This window comes from Artibeus jamaicensis, unplaced genomic scaffold (assembly GCF_021234435.1).
Source record: "Artibeus jamaicensis isolate MK-2021 breed Jamaican fruit bat unplaced genomic scaffold, CSHL_Jam_final contig_387, whole genome shotgun sequence".
Classification (NCBI taxonomy): domain Eukaryota; kingdom Metazoa; phylum Chordata; class Mammalia; order Chiroptera; family Phyllostomidae; genus Artibeus; species Artibeus jamaicensis.
This window is the reverse complement of record NW_026521812.1, coordinates 44,453,672-44,474,433: the sequence shown is the minus strand read 5'-3', so window position 1 is coordinate 44,474,433 and position 20,762 is coordinate 44,453,672.

The following is a 20,762-nucleotide window of genomic DNA, read 5'->3' as shown; positions in this document are numbered from 1 at the left end:
AAAAAAAAAAAAAAGAACGTGAGCTCTACAGAAGAGCCCCAAACCAGCAATCACCTGTTCTCCATAGGAAGATCCCAAGAATCTCTTTGGTAACAAATTTGGAGAGAGCCTACCTACCGAAGACCGTTTATCTATATTACTACGTATAAGTCGAATTATTTGAAGGGTTAATAAAATTATACTCACACTTAGAAAAAATAGATCATTGTTTTGTGTAAGACTTTGGGATTTGTGTCATTGCTTCTGGAAATATTTGAAACAAAGCAGTGTCTTTCTTCTGTGGAAGTCATTTATACTAACTCTATAGAAACTGCTTTTTAGACATGCAATTAAAAATATCCAAGTAATTTAATAACAGATATGCAACACACAGAACTGCAGAAAGATGTGCAGAAGGAAAAAGAGGAAACATTACATCAGTAAAATACTGTCTAAATAGACTCTTTGCAAACAAAATTATTTAGTACTTGACAGTATAAAATATGACAAAAACCTGACAGAAACAAAATCATTCAAACTGTTGAGCTCATTCAGTAAAATGACAGTGTTTTAAAAATGAAGATTAAAATCATCTAAAATTGAAAATAAATGCTTGTTTACCAGCACTATGCAGGTAAATACATGCTATATTATCATTTATACAAAAGGAACAAAATTATAAAACTCTTAGGATTGCTCTCAACCCAAATTAAAATATATAAAGGGAAGTATTTGCATATAAGCTTAAAATATTTTTATATTGTATTTATTGACAGGAAGACTAGCTAAGGTAAAAATGTCAATTCTTCCCAAAGTAATTTATTGGCTTCATGAAATTTCATTTCAACTTCAGAAAGGGCAGGGAAAATTTTGAACAAGTAAGAATTTTGGAAAACAAAAGTAATCACTGTGTCCTGTTTGTACTAGCTATCAAAATATAATATAATCTATACTAATCAAAACAATGTAGCTTTGGCAGGAGAGCTGGTGGCCAAATGAAATTAACAGAATAAACGAAGAAGAAAGTGACCTATTGTAGATAATTCTTTCATGTATGATAAAGGTGGGGTCACAAATTTGTGGAGGGAAATTATTCATGAAGTAGTGCTGGGAAAGTGATTTATTATTTGAAAGGAAAAATCAGAGCCTTATTTTGTAATTTCTATAAAAATTTAGCCCTGGCTGCTGTGGCTCAGTAGATTGAGCACGGTCTGCAAACCAAAGTGCTGGTTAGACTCCCAGTCAAGGCACGTGCCTGGGTTGTGAGTCAAGTCCCCAGTAGGGGGCACGTGAGAGGCAACCACACATTAATGTTTCTCTCCCTTCCTCCTAAAAATAAATAAGTAAAATCTTTAAACAATTATATATATATATAGCAGAATGTAGACCACAGAGTCATTAAAAATAGCTCTGGCCTGTGTAGCTCAGTTGGTTGGAGCACTGTCCAGTAAACCGAAAGTTTGCAGGTTTGGTCCCCAGGAGAGAAGGAGCTGATTAATGTTTCTCTCTCTCATTGATGTTTTCCTCCCTTTCTCTAAAATCAATAAGCATGTCCAAAGAAGAGGATTAAAAAAATAGAAAAGTTCTGTGTGTGTTTATCGTCCCTTGGGTTAGAATAATGCAGTTTAAACAAAATAAATTAAAATAATATCAAAGAGAAAAAAATTATCAAAAAGCTTCTGGATATTAAGAAACATAATTAAGTAAAAGGGGAAATAAACTCAGAAAAATGCCCAGTAAATATAACACAAACATTGCCAATAGGAAAAATATGTCCTAATGAAAACTGATGAAATAGATGCAAAAGAAAAAATGCAAATGTCCAAGACTTATTAAAAGTATTTAATCTTGCCCTGGCTGGTGTAGCTCAGTGGATTGAGCATGGGCCTGCGAACCAAAAGATTGTGGTTCAATTTCCAGTCAGGGCACATGCCTGGGTTGCAGGCCAGTTCCCAGCAGGGGACTCACGAGAGGCAACCATACATTGATATTTCTCCCCCTCTCTTTTTCCCTTCCTTTCTAAAAATAAATAAACAAAATCTTTTAAGAAAAGTATTTAATCTCAGTAATATACACTTGTTGTGTATATAAATTTATATAACTAATAAAAAATGGCAATGTATACAAAAAGTCTTGAAATTTTCCCTACCCTGTGAGTAATTCATTTCTCATAGGGATGTATTTTAAGGACATACAGATATGGGTAGAAATTTACATTGAATGAGAATCCACTTTTATGTTAAGAGAAATGAGGAAAAGAATCTTACGTCCCCCTAAACCAGAATGTTTACAAACCCTATAAGTTTTATACAATGCTAAAATAATTTTTCACTGAATATTGCTTAATTTTAGAAATGCACGTGACAAAATTTAAATGCAGAATATAAACTGGCTTACATAATAGGGTTTTAAATACATTTTAAAATTGTATACACATGGTATACAAGGTCTGTCCAGAGGGTAACCATATATGTAATATGAAACTAGAGACATTTATTGAAGAAGGTACAAGATACAAGAAACATTGTCCATAGGGCAGTGATGTCTCAGTCCCCTTCAAAGTAGGCAGGCACCTTGAGCTCTCACTCAATTTTCCCAATCGCCATCAGCTGCCCCATCACTTTTTCCTGAATCTCATTGCTGGACTGAAATCTTTTCCCTTGCAAAAGTGATTTTAGTTTAGGAAAGAGCCAGAAGTCTCAGGGCACCAAATCTGGGCTGTAGGAGGGCCGAGTCACCTGAGTGATCTGATGTTTCACCAAAAAACTACATGAGATGTGACGCATGAGTGGTCATGTTGTTGTGATGAAGCTGCCAATCACCAGGTGCCCATAGCTGTAGCCTTCTGGATCATCCAAACAGTTTCTGTGGAGGAACGTTCATGCTTAACACAAGATTTGATACAGATTCATTGCTCAGTCATTTTGAATGCAATGGCTACACAGTACACATGCTCACTCAATGGTGTCTCCTGCCCCCACTGACTACCACAGCGAAGTCATCATTGTTCACACATGCACATTCCAGTTCACTCTCCTTGGCTGCCAGGTTTCATCAATGTTGCACAAACTGTTCATGTTATATTAACCATGGCTGGACTTTTCCTAGAGAGACCTGGTATATCACTTTCTCTGTAAATTAATACTTAATGTATATTTACATATATATATATATCAAACTTGATATATATATATATATCAAACTTATGACTTACAAAAATTCACACTTGCACAAATGTCTGTTGTTATGGAATAAATTGTGCTCCCTCCCCCCACCCAAATTTATATGTTGAAGCCCTTACCTTCCTACCACCAATGTGAATGTTTCGTAGATTGGGCCTTTACGAAGATAATTAAGTTTATGTGCTGTCATTAAGGTGGGGCCCTGATCGTATAGGGCTGGTGTCTTCATAAGAAGAGCAAGAGAAACCAAAGATCTCTCTCTTTCAACATGCTGACCAAGGAAAGGCAATGTTAGCATATAGGAAAAAGTGGCCGCCAGCAAGCCAGGAAGAGAGTTCTTACCAAAACCAACCTGGGCAGCACTTGGATCTTGGACTTTGAGCCTCCAGAAGTGTGAAAGAATAAATATCTGTTGTTTAAGCTCCCCAATCTGTGGTGTACTATTATGGCAACCTAAGAAGATTAACATATCTATCTACAAGGATTTTTTGTTAATTGCTTTTATTAGTGAAAAACTGAAAACAAGGGTTCATCATATGAAAAACATATATTTTTATAAATTCACTCATAGACTGAAATATTCTGCAGTTGTTCGGTAAAGTGCTGTTTTATACACCGATATAGCAATACCTACAAGATAAAGAAATCAACTCAGAGCAAATTGTTCTATTTATGTTTTTTTAAATTTATCCATATGCTTTCTTATGCAAAGAAAAATAAATATGTGGCCATATAACTGCCTCCTTGATAGCATTGGTTAAATATGGGCACGTGGAAAAAGTGAGGGATCCACCATGCTGGGCAAAGGGCAGTCAGCAGAAACTGTTGCTTGTTACTGAACATATGTCTATTTGATTTTTACAACATTCTTGTATTAATTTAGTAATGTTACAATAATTGTCAAGTCTTAAAATTAAAGAAATGAAGCGACTATCTGGTTCATGATATTAAAAAGCTTTTAATATCATGATATTAAAAGTTTTTAAAAAGGAAAAAAGTTTTTCCCTTTTTTTTAGGTTTTTCATTGTGCTTTCTATATTTAGATGAACATAATTCTTATGCTAAAATTTTATTCAAGTATAGAATTCTTAAATATAAGTGTATATACATTTATAAGTTGATAAATTTCTCAAAAATTAAACATATATGTGCAATCAGCGCCAAGATCAATGAACAAACAATTACCAGACTTCCTGCCCCCTTTTCTGCCCCATTCCCTTTCATGGGTAACAGCCGTATGACTACTAAAAGCACAGATTAATTTTGGCTTTGTACTTTTTTTGGAGGCAAATCTTAAAATATCTACTCTTTGATGTTTAACTTCTTTTATTCAACATTATATTGGCGAGGCTCATAATGTTGCATAAAACCATGTTTTACAATAGAATATTTACTTGTATTTCAATAAAGCATTTGAGTCATTAAATTCTGAAATATAATTTAGAGTGAAATAAATTGTTTGTTGTGGAAATTCAGAGCAGTATAATCGCCCTTCGATTTACCCAAAGAACAACAAAAGATTGTTCTTGCCAACTGTTGATAATTCACTATTTCTTGAAGCTTTCCAAATGGTCAAATGCCTCAGTGCTCCTATAAATGATGTCTATACTTCTCACACAAACAATAACTTCCAAAAGCATCTTGGGTAGATATTTTTGTCATTGCCTTTGGGAACTAAGGGATTCTACTTTCTTTTGATCCAGAACAATCCAGAACAAAAGTGATTGACATCTACAAGCCAAAGATGAAACTGATAGATGTAATCATTTCCAAGTCAATTATATAAGTCTAACTTTTTTTCAAATTCATGGTGGAGAATAAATAGTCTGATAAATTAGTTTAAAATTATTTTAGGTTTGCTCAAGACATATTGGAGACTAGCTGTGAAAATTTATATCCCCTCAGAGAAACAGGCATAAGAGAAACCCAGTTCGTTTGACCTGGGGAATTCATTGAGAATGCTGATTCTATTATCTTGGGCACTGGTGAGTGAGATCTAAAGTTTCAGAGATAGACAAATTTCCCCCAAACCTCTGTGCAGGGCAACTTACTGAAATGTATTCTGGGGTATACTTGTTAGTGTAGGAACCTGCAGAGAATAAAAATGTAATTATCATCTTCCGCATCCCCTTTGAAAAACCAAGTTTTACATTCTGAAAATCTGCCTTTTGTTGTTGCTGTTGTTAAAAACCTGGGTTCAGAATGATGTGAGAGCTGGCTTTTCAAGAGATGAAGGCTCCCACATGGAAAGGAACAGGAGGAATCTGAATTTCATGAGAGCACAGGATCCCAGCTGTTTTCTTTTCTTTTTTCTGGTGGGCATAGAACAGCCAGATGAACACTGGCATGATATTCTGCTCCCTGTCGAGACACTTTTTATCCCAGTTGCTGTCTTAACAAATTTCTATATATCATTTGTGTTATTCCTCCCAGAATGGAAGTCAGGATGGTATTAAATTTGTATTGAAGAAAATACCTGAGTGAAAAAAAAACATAAGGAGGGGGTCAGATAAGGCTGGGAGATCCATCAGACCCCAGGGAAAGTTAGAAAGAGGGAGAGAAGAATGTAAGTTTTGGTGGAAGTGTCCTGGCTGCCTAGCAGTTTAAGAAAAGCTCAGCAAAGCCTTCTGGAGTCTTTGATCCGAAGTTACCTATAGTTTCCCTGTTGCACGCAGTCAGGTGGTTGGTTCAGATCATTGGCACCGTGGGAGCCTGGTCTCTGCAAGCCAGCGGAGTGGTGAATTTCAAAGTGCAGCAGCGGGGCTCAGGCCAATTGCCTCCCAGAAGTGGAATGTGTCTGCAGGTACCTTCTCAGGACTACCACCCCCTTCAAAGCCAACTCTGATTCACTTCGTTCTGAAGCTTCCTCAGCATTCCTGGATAGAGCTGCTAATTCTTCCTTTGAAGTACTGCAGATACTTCTGATAGCACATTTCTCCACCCAGGCAGAAATATTTGGTTAGAAGTCTCACTCCTCCGAGATGTTTGAGGAGAAGAACTATGTGTTTTCATCATCATGGTGTGAGACCACACGCAGTGACTGGCACATAAAAGGGATCAAATGTCAGTCATTTGGTGAAACGCTGTCCTGTATTTTCTTATTACCCATTGAATTTGTACTTTAGTGCTTATAGTAGAACTTGTAACACCAACCTGACTACAAGCTCCTTGAAAACAGCAAAAAAAATAGTTCATATGCTGTTTTAACCTTTTAATTTTGAAATATTTCAAATTTACCAATGCAGCGTCCTTCAGAGGTTAAGGATCTGTGTGAATGTGCCGTTCACAGACTCATGAAACTGCCCTGACCCGACCCTGGCATTACCTATTTCTGTCAGTTGGAATACCTGCTGTTTCATACACAATATACCTTCCTAGCTGCTTACGTCTGTGTTCTCTATTCCATCTTCTTGGAATTCCTTTCCCTGTTTCTAAATACGGCACAAAGTGGCACTGAAATGATATGTCTTGAATCAAATCCTCCCTTTATTTCTCTACCAATTCAATGATCCTGTGCTATATATTGTGGTATTACTTATGTCTATTATCATATTTACATATTTTGAATCATAATAAATATTCATGATATAGTTTTCAAAATATTTCTTAGCAATTTTGTTCTAGCTGTTTTAAATTTTCTGTCTGATAAGTTCAAGATCAGGGCCATCTTTGTGTCTGATTCTACTGACTTTTTCTTTTATGGTTCACAATTTTGCTTTTTAATGTTTCATGATTTTTAATTTTATGTACTACATTTTGTACTAATGAATAGTCAAGCTGAAAGCCAATATTAACTTTCCCAAAAAGTTTTTCTCCCTCTTTTGTTTGGATGCTAGGGCAGAAAGCTGGTGCTGCCTGATATTCAGTGAAACAGGGCTGACTCTCACCACTGGCTTCCTTCACAAGCTCGAACTAAGAAACTACATCTTCCTTTTGGTATGGACTGGGATCTGAGCATTGGCATGATGTGAGAGTTTTATTTGTGCTTTAGAACTGAACCACCAACTCTCTGTACTATGAGAGATAACCTTCTGTTTATAGCTCATCTGCCGACTTTTTGATTCACTGGCAAAAAGTCTTTGCTTTTTTGGGTCATCCCTGGTTTTCAACTCTGGAGATCTCTTTCCACCCTGATTGCCATTCTCCAGCCATACTAGGGCTGCTATCTGACGTGCTACAAGAGATGGAAGTGCCTTGAAGATTTCCCTCCTGTCCTGCCTTAGCCCGTGTGCCTGAGAGACCTGTGTGCCTTAGCTCTCCTCCTCATCAATGCACTCCCCTCCAGCAGGTGCTGTAGAACACTCAGTGGAAACTCTGCATACCTCAGGGGCATCTCCCTCTGCAATTCTGGACTTGCCCCCAGTTTTTTGACACAGTACACTCAAGCACTAGGTAAAGCCTTGTGGAAAATATTTGCTGGGTGGTTGCAGATTTGCTCTGTGGTTTAGGCTCCTTGAAAATCTAATCTTTCATGCCAGCCTACGCATAGCCATTAAAAGTTCATTATAAGTTTAGCTGGTTTCTCCTTACCCCCTTCCAAGGCAGGTACTCCTCCTCCGCTACTTAACCTGAAGTGAGAACAGCTGTGCAGTACTTCTCCCTTGGGTAGAGCTTGTCGTTTTTCTGGAAATTCATTTAGTTTGGTTCCTTTGCATCCTCTTAGGTCTCTGAAAGATTAAAAAAAAACTATGTGTTTTTGAAGGTTATCCAGCTTCTTTTAGTTATTAGAGTGAAAGCAATGATTCCTTTGCTTTTCTATATCATAACCAGAAGTCCCATATAATTGTTTTATAATTTCTTAATAATATATTTGAGATTCTGAGGTATAATTATCATACAATAGAGGATTTTCTTCCACATTAAATGTTTCCTTGTACAATCACTTTCTTAGATAGCAAATTGATCTTTTAGTTCAAAAGATTAATTATGATAGATTATTAGATTAGGTAAAGTGAATTTTTAAGTATCCTATTTATTTGACCCATGTTTGACCTTCAAATAAATACCTGCATCATCGTAGTTCTCAGAATGTAAGATGACCTGTACGAGTTAAGATTTTTAAAGAAGAAAGTTGTGAATCTTTATTTTGGGGGTCGACTTTGATGATCACTGTGTTGTTTTAGAGCCAGAAGGGCTGACATTCGAAACTGATGATACTTCCATAAAGTGGAGTAACTTTAACAAATTCATGTTCAAACAAAAGCATCTGGATTTATGCTGTAGACCCTAACCAGGGTAGGTAATTTCATATACATTATCTCATCTGTACCTCAGAACAGCCCTCTGAGGAACACAAGATGGATATTCCCACTATTTATAGATGAAGAAATTAAGGCTAAAAGACTTCCCAGAAGTTACAATACTGTGGCAACTGTCTTAAATCCAAGTCCATACTCATTATACTGCCTTTCCCACCACATTGTATCAGAGATTTTAGATATTTGACCATGTTTTTCAAAGTGTACTGGCTTTTTGAAGTGGAACTTCAGTCTTAATAAAGAGAACTAGGTGGAGAAAAAACCCCAAGTTTTAATAACCCCTTTTCTTTTTTTTCTTCTCTAAATACATTATGCTATTTATTTCTGGAGACTGTAATCTCCCTATATACTTCTTGTGGGCTTTTATAGCCATAGTACCCAGGCAGTATGCAAAGAGATGAATTTATTCTAGTGTAAGATATGAAATAGGTAACAGATTGTTTCCTGAGTTTCATGGGCAATATACAAATGTCCAGATCTGAGATTGTCCTACCGGCTCTTGATAGCTCTTTAATACAGCTTCCACACTGTTTCCAGTGGATCCCTGGAAAATAAAGCCCCAACTGCTCAGCCTATCACTGAAGAATCTACACAGTTTTGTATTCCCTGCCTTTCTAGCCCTATCATCTCCCATGTGTCCCTTACACTCTGGTCATATAAATCCATTTACTAGTTACTAACCATGGAGATCAACCTTGATGTGGTGGAAGAAATACTAGATTTAGAGTACAAACGCAGAGACTTGAGGAGTTTATCTAAACTTGTCTACTTTTTAAACCTGCTCAGAACTCATATTATTATGTCATTCTCTGTAATATGAATAGGTTGGAATAGAGGATACCGAAGTTCTCTTTAAATTCTAATACTTTTTAGTTAAGTATTTTTTCTCTTCCAACTCATAGTTTATTTATGTTTTTTAAATATTGACAGTCTAAATAAAAGAAATCAATATTTCAATGATCTCATACTGATACCTTTGTAAAGAATTGCCTCGGCCAATATCATTTGATAAATACACCTTGACATACTCAATGGTTTAGCTTATAAATGTAATTGTTTAAATTTATTTTAATAAAAATGTCATGAAATTTGTTTCTTATTAATTTTTATATTAATAAACGGCATTAAAAGCATTTTTAAAATGTAAGTTCTCAAACTTAGTTATGCTTTTAAAGAAAAGACATGAAGAGAAACATTGAGTGTGTTTATAATAACATTTGGTACATGATTCCACCTGGATTAGAGAATTTTTCAACATATTTCCACATTTAGGTACTGAATGCCACTATGTTTCCAGAAGTTTCTCATCCTCGTCCCACTAAGAAAGTAGCTAGACCATTCGTCAACAAAGGCGAGCATTTTCTGCTGAGGTAATTTACTAACCAGATGCTGAGACGGTCACCTCATGCCAGGGTGAGCACTGCAGCCAGAGACTGCACCGTCTATTCTGGGTTCTATGACAAATCGATGTTTTTAGAGGATTTAGAAGAAACACTCAGCTCCTTATCCGGGTTATTCAGTCCAATTTGCCTGACTCTAAAGCCTTGTGCTTTTCTCAGGACACCTCGTCGACTTCCACCTAAGTCATTTTTTTCCCTTTAAAACTTCCCTTTATTACCAAAGAAAGAAAAAAAATGGCCCACGATCTTATCAGAGTGTTGGGAGAGGAGGTGGAGATGACTATAAAGCATTCATACAGAAAACATTGTTTTCTTCCAAGATTTCAAATCCCTCACCTTTAAACTGGTTAACTTTAAACATAAAGTCAAGCAAATACTTCAGTGTTTTTTTAAGACAATGAAAAGCAGAAAAGTAATTTTTTAAAACTTTTAGATGAAGATGTAAGAAAGTCACAGAAATGAAGTGTTTGTTAGCTCGCATTTTCTGCAAGCCTCAGTTTTTAAAAAGCTTTTTTTTCTTCAGTAAGAAAGGTAAGACAAAGGTTAAATATGCACATCTAGGCCAAAATGGTAAGGTATGCAAATGGAATTTACACTGTCTTAGCTTTATAAGTCATGATATTAAGACAAAAGTAAATTGAGCTTATTCTGTGTTGAGCTATATACAAGTACCCTGAATAAATTTTGGTGAATACATATTTATATGTTTCTTTATTAAATTCATTTTTATTTCTCTGTCTTAGTATGTAGAGATGGATCCCCCCAAAATTAAGAGTTTTATGGAGGATATAAAGAGTTTCACTTATTAAGAACTTAGGCAAATTTATGATTGACATATAGACTTATTTATCTTGTGAGAGTTATAAATAGAGGTGGAAGTGAGAAGAACAAGAAAAATCTTCTAGTCGATCTGAAGGCATTAAAAACTCATGCCCTAAAAATCAGAAGCAAAGGACCTGAAGACGGTGAACTAAGCAGAGTGGATTAAAAGAGACTATAGAACTTGAACATGCCAGACTTTTTTTTTTCTTTTTACAACTTGGATGTACCCAAGTTTCAGGTTGTTCTGTAAAACTGGAAGTTTCCTAGAAGCTGTGGGCCCATAGTTTCACCGGACAGTGAGGGCATGATGATGGACCCTCCTCCTTCAGGTGACACTAACACTGGGACTACTCTTGTCATCACTCACTGAGTGATGAGTAGGAAGAGTCACCTTTTCTCCAACTCATTCCCCACAGTATGGCACTGGGAACGTTTCAGTTTCAGTGGGGAAGCCAAGGCCCAAGAGTTACTGAAAATGTGGACAGTGTACCTGGAAATAAGTCCTATTGTCCCTATAAGTCTCTTCAATTATTCAATACCAAAAAAAAATCTCATTCTTTGAGCCACAGCTATTATAAACTGTAGGTGAAACATAATTGGGCAAAGACTATTAAATTTTTTATAAAAATATATCTAGATAATGTGTGTGCCTCGTTTACAACTCATTCTGTATAAAGGATATACAAATTGAAATGTTTGTGTAAAAAATAAATTTTATGTTCTGTATTTGCTCTACATGTGTAGTAAATTGTAACTAACTGCCTGATTTCCTAGACAAATTTAAATCACCATACATACAAATAGGGTTATTTTATGTTAATTAATAAACTATTACCATTGATTCTTCACTATTCTATCAGAATAGAATAAATAATACATGAAAAAATCTTTCTAATATTATTTAATCTAAATAATCTAAAACCCCATTGTAGTTTCTTGACTCTAGTTTTGGCAAAAAAATCCATATAAATTTGATTTACAAATAGTTTTAGTTTTATAGAGGAAAATCATGAATTTGTAAATTTGGATGTCAATTTTTCTTCTTTATTTACATGTATTTAATAGGTAAGAAAAAAAGAGGCATTTTACATATATGCTTGCTAAAGTAACTTTGAAAAGTACAAAGTAAACTATGATTAACATCAGAAAATATCTAGATGTTTTACATTATTAAAAATGACTAAATATATGTCTTTCCTAATTTCTGTTATATCTGTGTAAAATACTATCCCAGCTTTACCAGTCATGGTGAGAGCTAGGTGACATATGGCAATCCCTGAGGCCTGACCACAAGTCTGAGATACAACCATTCTTAACTGTGGTTCCTAATCCTGGTTCCTCATTCCCATTTCTCTGGTACTTTTTATTTATTTATTTTTTAAAATTTAATTTAATTTAATTTATTGCTTATGCCATTACAGTTGTTCTATTCCCCCCTTCATTCCCCTCCACCCTACCCCCCTGTCCCCATCATTACCCCCCTTTAGTTTATGACCATGTGTCTCAAGTTCTTTAGATTCTATATTTCCCATACTATTCTTGTCCCCCCATCTATTTCCTATCTACAATCTATGCTACTTATTTTCTGTACCTTCTCCCCTCTTCTCCTCCTCCCACTCCCCTGTTGCTAACCTTGCCTGAGATCTTCATTTCTATGTTTCCACTCCTGATCTAGCTGTCCTTTTAATTTACTTTTGTTTTAGATGTGGTTGTTAATAACTGTGAGTTTGCTGTCTTTTGACTATTCATGCTTTTTTAACTTCTTTTTCTTACATAAGTCCCTTTAACATTTCATATAATAAGGTCTTGGTGATGATGAACTCCTTGAATTTGATCTTATCTGAGAAGCACTTTATCTGTCCTTCCATTCTAAATGAAAGTTTTGCTGGATAGAGCAATCTTGGTTGTAGGTCTTTGGATTTCATGACTTGGAATACCTCTTTCCAGCCCCTTCTTGCCTGGAAGGTCTCTTTTGAGAAATCCTCTGATGGTCTGATGGGAACTCCTTTGTAGGTGACTGTCCCCTTATCCCTTGCTGCTTCTAGGATTCTCTCCTTCATGTTAATCTTGGCTAATGTAATTATGATGTGCCTTGGTGTGTTTCTCCTTGAGTCCAACTTCTTTGGGACTCTCTGAGCTTCCTGGATTTCCTGGAAGTCTATTTCCTTTGCCAGATTGGAGAAATTCTCCTTTATTATTTGTTCGAATAAGTTTTCCACTGGTGGCTGTTCCTTTCCCCCTTCTGTTACCCCTATAATTCGGATGTTGGAGCGTTTAAAGATGTCCTGGAGGTTCCTAAGATTCTCCTCATTCTTTTTGAATTCTTGCTTCTTGACTCTTTTCTGTTTGGCCATTATTTGCTTTCTTCTGGTCTACTCCATTGATTTGAGTCCCAGTGTGCTTTTCATCGCTATTGGTTTCCTGTGCAATTCCATTCATTTCAATTAGTTTTGCCTTCATATGTTTCTCTAATTTGTGGCTATAATCAACCAGATCTGTGAGCATCCTGATCACCAGTGTTTTAAACTGTGCATCTGAGAGTTTTGCTATTTCTTCATCGCTTAGATTTATAGGCTCTGGGGCTTTGAGATCTTCTTGAGCCATTTTTTGGTCTGTTCGTGTCTGTTAAGTATGAGGAGCAGAGCCTTGGACTCCCAGGTCGCTGGGTTGTGACGCTGTATGTGGAGGCGGGGTCAGAGCGGGGAAATGGCGGGGCCCTCTGCTGCCACTCGCTGCTGGGGCCTGCTGGGGCCTGTCTAACAGCCCACTCCCTCACTGGTCTATCTGCGCACAAATGCGTGGCCACAGTCAAATCTCAGCCCTGCTCCCTCGCTGGTTCCCTTCGGTCATTCACTGGGTCGCTCACTAGGTCCACCTGTTGCAACCCTGTGCCTGGGTGTGCGCCTGAGTTCCTCTGACCGAGTTTTCCTGTGCAACCCCACTCCGCCAGCTGCTGGTTTTGCCCCTCTTACGGGTCAGGCTGAAGAATTTGTTGTTATCAGACTTCTGAAAAGTTCAATTTTCTGTGTTCTGGCTGTGTTTTCTGTTGCTAATATTTAGTTGACTCTAAACTTGGTTGTGTGAGAAAGCAAGTTGTCTCAACCTATGCCTCCATCTTGGTGGAAGTCCTCTCTCTGGTACTTTTTAAAACTACCAATTCTTAGGCTAGACCTCAGCTAATCAAATCAGGATATTTGGTTTTGTATACCAGGCATCAGAATTTCCAATACTGCTCCAGTGTTCTACCTTGAAACCAGAGATGAAAAGCACATTGTCTTTCAACAATATAAGATATTAAGTTATTAAAGGATAAAATACAAAGGAACCAAAAAAACATCTTACCTACTGGTACAGTGGGTTGACTTCCAATACTCTTTCAGGTAAACTTTTCAAGGAAAAGTTCTTTTTCAAGGAATTTTCTTTCACATAACAGTTGACCATTTTCCACATAGGTTGGGAAACTATTTAAACAACTATAGATGGAAGAAATCCAGCAAATAAACTGTTCCATGTTTAAGTAGCTTCTCCAATATTGTATCCAAGGGTTGGCAAATATAATCACTTATTCAACTTTTGTGGGCTTATTAATAATGTGCCAAAAATCATTCCCAGATGGAATCATGGAATTGAGTCAAACATGAATTCTTCATTCATATAATTTATAGCATGACTGTATGAATTTGTTCAACATACACATTGAGTCCTCTTATATACTCAAAACTGTTCTAAGCTCGAGGGACACCTAAGAAAACAAAATAGAAAAAAAAGTCCCTGCATCATGGAGATTATTTTCCAGGGGGAATAACAGAAAATAGAGTAGAAATAGTATATGTGGAAAAAATGAAAGCGATGGAGGAGGATAAGGGATGAGGTAAGGAAAGAGTCAAGTCCAGTGTCAAATAGGAGAAAGCTGAGAAGGGTCTTATTGAGAATGTGACACTTAAGTAAATACCTGAGAGAAGGTGTGAGCTGTGTAATTATTTATAGGAGAGGGTTACAGGTAAAGAAAAGGGCAAGTGCAAATGACCAGAGCCAGGAGCTTGACTAAGGAGTTCAGTGAAAAGCAAGGCAGCCAGCCAGCGAGGCCAAAGCAGAGGGAGTGGGAGCCTAGTGCGAGGTGAGGTCAGGGAAATGACAGAGGCCACGTGATGCAGGGCCTTGTCAGGACTGAACGAGCTGGGGAGCCAGCAAAGGGTTTTGAGTAGAGGATTGATAAGGTCTGAATTTCCTTTTTAAATGAATCACTATCATCATTGTGATGAGGATTGACTAAAGAGAGCAAATATGGAAGGAGTGGACCAAGTAGGCTATATTACAAGATTCCAAGTGAGATATGGCCCTCTGCAGAAGATGTTCTACAAGTAGAAAAAAAGGGGTGTATCACTTTCTGATAGAGTACAGGGAAGGCTTTGTACAGATTCTGTGTGTTGTGGGAGCCTTCAAATAATGAGCATGAATAGACTATCTGGAAGGAAGGAAAAGAGCATTCCTCAAAAATAGAAAAATAAACAGAACTATGAACTACCATGGTGCATTAAGGGGTGATTGTCTGTGTATTAAGGTGCAGGATGCACGACATGAATGATAGAACTGGGGCTCAGGATGGAGAATGATGGACCTTGTGCACCACACCATCCTGAGTAGTTGGACTTAAGGAAATACCAGAGGATTTCAGGTAATTTGGAAACAATGTGGAAGACAGGTTAAGATGAGGAGCAGTTAGAGACAGACACTAATTAGAAGGTTCTTGCCACAATCTTGCCACAATCTAGTTACCATCTAGTGACATAAATACATATGTGCAATTAAGGCAAGAACTATAACAAGAGTGTGTATGAAATACAATGGAGTGGGGGAAGAGAAAAAAAACGAGGTAAATAGAAGCACCAAGAATGGCGTTACTGAAGAAATAATCCTTAAAGTGGATGTTGAGAAATTAGTGAATTGTTTTCAGTCATACAGGTTGAAAAGGAATTCCAGGCAGGGTAAACATCAAAGGCGCAGAGGCCTGAGAGAACATGGTAAATTAGAGGCTATAAAGGTGACTGGAACATATAGGGCATAAGCAGAGAAAGGAAGAGAAGAGTAGGAGTCAGGGCAATAATTCTATGGAATTTGGACACGGTTGAAGTTCTGTAGGCAATGGGGACCCAATGAAAGATATTAAGTGTGGTTATAATATATTTTGAAAATGACCCTGTGTCTGTGCTGAGGAAGAACTGGAATTTGGTGAGACCAGAGGGAGGAAGACTGGACAGTAGCCTACTGAAATAATTTGGATGGAATAAAGGACTGCATTAGACCAGGAGCATGTATAGGAGATGCATTCAAGAAGCGTTTCAGAGACTAACTGAATTAGATTTGGTGACAAATTATATGTAGAAAAGTAAAGGAGAGGAAGGAATTTAAATGGCAGACAGATTTCTGTCTTGGGCAACTAGATTGATGGCTGTATAGTCATTAACATAAGAAATGAAGAAAACAGAATGGATTAGATGATGGAAGTGGGAAAAAATCTATTTGGTTCTAGACCTACTAAATTTCATATGAACCTCTTGAGTTTAAATGTTTCATTAAAAACTGAAAATATGTATAAAAAGAGCTTAGTCCCTGGAATAAAACAGGCATTCAGTAAATATTTTCTCAGTTTTGAGATGCGACATTTTAAGCAAAATGAAATTAGGTCAGCTTAATTTGCCCTACATGCAATATGTTCCAACTCTTCAAAGAAAACTCTTACCATTATATGGCAGAGTGTCCACGCACTGGATAACACACTGCCTCCCAGCCCAGCTGTCAGTGTTGGAGCCTATTCTGCACAACATGCCCGTGGCCCAGACTAACATCAACAGTGTGCCTTTCTGATAGAATCCCTATTATGTTGCCATTTTGCTTTGTCACAATTCTAAAAGGCTTACTTTCACTTCATTTTGTTAAGTGTTTAACTACTACCCTCAAATTAGAGCATCTTTAATTTAAAGGTAATCACAAAAAAACACTGTACATAAAAGGGAGGTGTGGTGATGAAAAAGCCATTCAGCCATTTGCCTGGGAAACAGGTGTAATTTATCCATCTTTGAGCTAACACCATATTATGTTTCTAATAATGCTGCAAAGCTACTTTGCAAAGTGAAGGGGAAAAGGACTTAAATATAGTTTTCTATTAGAATAAAATAGAATTGTTTCATTTTTTAAAAAATCATTATATAATTGAATAGTAAAAAAATAAGTCACTTATTGTGCTTCTTAAAGTTAAATTAAAAGAAACTCCATGGACCAGAAGGGAGAGGGGAGGGAATTTCAGGAAAAAGGGGAAGGGTTTACAGGAACTAGTATAAAGGACACATGGACAACAACTAAGGGGGGGTGGAAATGGGAGGGAGGTGGGGAGCATGGTAGGGTGGGCTGGGATGGGAGTAAAAGACAGAAAACTGTAATATAAAAATTTTTAAAAAGAAACTCCATGGAAATATGCAGGAGGAAAAAAAACACCATTTTCCAACAAGAAGTTCACTATTCTTTGAAATAAGAAAAATGTATTGGTCATACTTCTAATCTTGCAACAGTAGACTGTGCTCTTTGTGTTATACCACGTGAAGAATAACCTCTCAGTGACCCAAGCAGAGTTTGAGCCTAATTCCTGCTGGCCATTAGCCATCCAAGCATCAGATTTGGAGGTGGTGTCTGCCACATTGAGGCAGCATTATATGTCATTTAAGAAAAATAAGAAGTCATATTTATTGAGTTCTCCTGATTCTATCATGTGGCCCTGCTTTGCTTTAGGGGAGTCAGACCAGCTGGCCACTCTGAATGTCTCTTTCCTTGGCTGTGACATGAAGAATGGACAGATAATCTCCAGTGTCTCCTCCCAGTTTTCATTGTCTTTCTTTGTACAGATCTAATTAGCCAGTCCAGGATTTAATGAATGTCTTTGGCTTTACTCTTGGAATAGAGAACTACCACATGCTGAGTGGTTGACAAAGTAAAGGAAAACAATGGTATGTTCTATGGTTCATAATAGATGTGAAATGACTGAAAGAAAAGTGGCTTGGTTTCAAAATTTGAACCCTGGGCCAAGATTAAGATGGTGAATAATTACAAACAAATTGATTTTGTTCATAATATCATTTTAGTTAGACCTCACATTCAGTCTCATATCAACTGTGAAACCAGTGGGCTCTGCTACAAATATCCTGACCCAGTTCTGCAAGACCGAAAGTAATATGTTGTGGTTGCTGAAATCTGGACACAAATATTTGATATTAGACTGCATCCCAGTAGAGAACCTAAGTGGAACACTGAAGAAGAGGGCCTTTTCTTCAGTATATGAGTTACTTAGCCCAGGATCAAAAACTGAGAGCTCCTAACTCCATTCTGTGATATTTGGCTTTCACTAAATATCTTCAAAATGCTCTTATAGGTCTTTATAGAAAGCAGTCATATTGTTGATGTACTATCATAGGGAAAGTTTTCTTAAACAGTAGCCATAATAGTAATGTAATATAGGAAATGTTAATAATTGTAAAATATTTAATATCAGTTATTCAGTTCTATTTAGGGCTCTTTATTTGAAACTTTAAAGAAAAATAAGACTCTCATAGTTTCATTCAGGTGAGCATACCAGAGCAACTACAAGCAGACAGGATTTCTTGAATACAGAGAAGCAGAAATTAATCTTTGCAAGAGGAATGTAAAGAATGATATTCAAGAACCTAGCCAGATGCAGTTTTTTAACTTCTTTTTTTATTGTTGTTCAAGTACAATTATCTCCATTTCTCCCCCGTATCTCCCCCCTCAATAGAGCTGGAGTTATTCTTAGTAAATATTTAGTGATGCTTTCCTTATGCTCCCTGAGGGTTGTTTCTAACAGAATGCACACACATTCAGTATGGAGATAGCCTCAGAAGTTCTGACCCTACCATCTTGATTTCCAGTTTAGTAAGAAACTACCAGGTCATGGTTTTGTTCAAAGATTCTGGAAACAGGGTCGACAATCAAAAGACAAACAAATTCTTTCATATATAGCTAAACAAAGAAAGCATATTTTAGAAATGCTATTGGTATGAGGAAAAAACTTGAAAAATATCAATGAAGTTTTGAGAACATTTTTAAGAGGACTCTATACTATTCATGTAATAGTAAATGCTAGAGTGATAAAACAATTGGTTAATGTTTAGTTTTTGAGGACCTCCAGATAAGGCATCATTGTATGCTGCTTCCTAATAAATAAAACCTGATTCCATTTTAGTGTGTTCACTGCCACTAGTATCAATTCTAAACTACCAAAATGAAACCTTGACATGTATTCCATTACTATCCTACTAAAAACCTGTCATCTAAAACCCTCCATACAACTTAATTATTTTTTCTATTATTGTTCTTGGTAGACAGGGTGCCACAATAGTGATCCCAGCCAACATTCTCATCTCACATTTCCTTGCCCTTGTGATTGCCAAAGATCTTAACATCTCTCCCATGTCATCAACCCATGCAGAATTTTTCACAGGAGTGATGTGGACACTTTATATGCTGGAATGCTCCACGGCTGCTAAATGCTAATCACAGCCTCGTAAACCACAACTATAATTGCCCCCATACATTGCTCAATGTAGTGGTTGAGAACCACTCTACCTTATTTCTTGTAAGCCCCCAAGTAAGATTCAAAGTTCTCTTCTCTAGCTTTTTCTTCTCTTCTAGTTCTTCTACTAACTCCAGTGGAATTCGCTGTTGTCTTTCTTGCCATGCTCTGCAGGTTAAGTTTTCATTTCTTCTCTCTCTTCCTTTTCTCTCTCTCTCTCTCTCTCTCCTTTACACTTCCTCCCTCTCTGCTTCTCTCTCTTCCTCTCTGTCCTTCCCTCTAGTCTCTAAGCCAATTAAGGACAAAAACTGTGTTGTTCACCTTTGTGTCTGCAGCACACACCAAAGTGTGTTTAATAAATATTGTTGAATTGAATTAAATTGCTCTGGTTTACACAGGACTGCAGGCTATTCCAACCCTGGAGCATTTGAGTCACGCCAGTTGGCATCCATCCAATTGTAACTACTGAGCCAAACCTGGCAGGCAGCATAGTCACTTAGAGAGCTTTTAAAAATACAGATTCAAGGGCCCCATTCCAGAAGTACTGAATCAGAATCTGCCTGAGAGAAGCCTGAGAAATGGTATTTTAAAGGAGTTTTAGAGCCACACCAATCCTGTCCTAAACCACAGCTTTTACTAGAAAACTTTTGATTTCTTTGTACTGTGAAGAAAATGGGAAGATACTCCCTAGAAATATCTCAGATGCCCTTCTATTTCATTGGCTAGCCTGTAGGAGAGCAGCGTGACTTGAAAAGCATTCACAAAATAAATGCATTGAACTATCACATATTTGTACTACATCAAATAACAAAGTATACTGAAAAGCCACTATCAAGACAGAAGCTTAAATGATTCAAGGGTATGGGGAAAATACTTGGTAAAGATAAAAAGTTCTAAATATATTTATCTTTTTTTGTGAAGACATTTAAAAATAAGCACATTCCTAATAATTCAGATGCCTGGCAACCATTCCCAGTTATATTTATGTTTGAAATGTTCCTTTCACAGCCACTTATATATTGCTCTTTTCACTGTGCCAATAGCTTTGCAAATGCCATTGTGGGTCATGGAATTTAAATTTGGGACTGGACTGTTAGAAATCAGAGTCACCCTTTCCTTTTTTCATCATTGGATAATTTCTATATTCCTTCTGTCAAGATACGTCTAAGCATAATCATGTTTATGTCTAATTATGATTTAAACAAGCAGAATGAAAAAGGGATGCGGAATCTGAAGGCTATTGAAGCCAAGAATTTCCAAACCTTCCCTAGGTTTGGAAGCCCCAGTCACTTCTGCCCCCAAGTGTGTTTCCTGAGGGGGATATGAATGCAGGGTAAATGGTAGAGTAAAGCGAAATGCCACCTGAGTTTTGTTGAGAAGTGACGCAAACTCAGATATAGCCACCCTTAAAAACCTGGGACAGAGAACATGATTTAGATTTATGGAGGTTTCTCTCCCTCCTTCCAGCTGAAACCTAAATCTGACCCCTTTACCGCCTTTTGTCCAGGGCACATGGGACAGATTAATGAAAAGACGAGAGTGC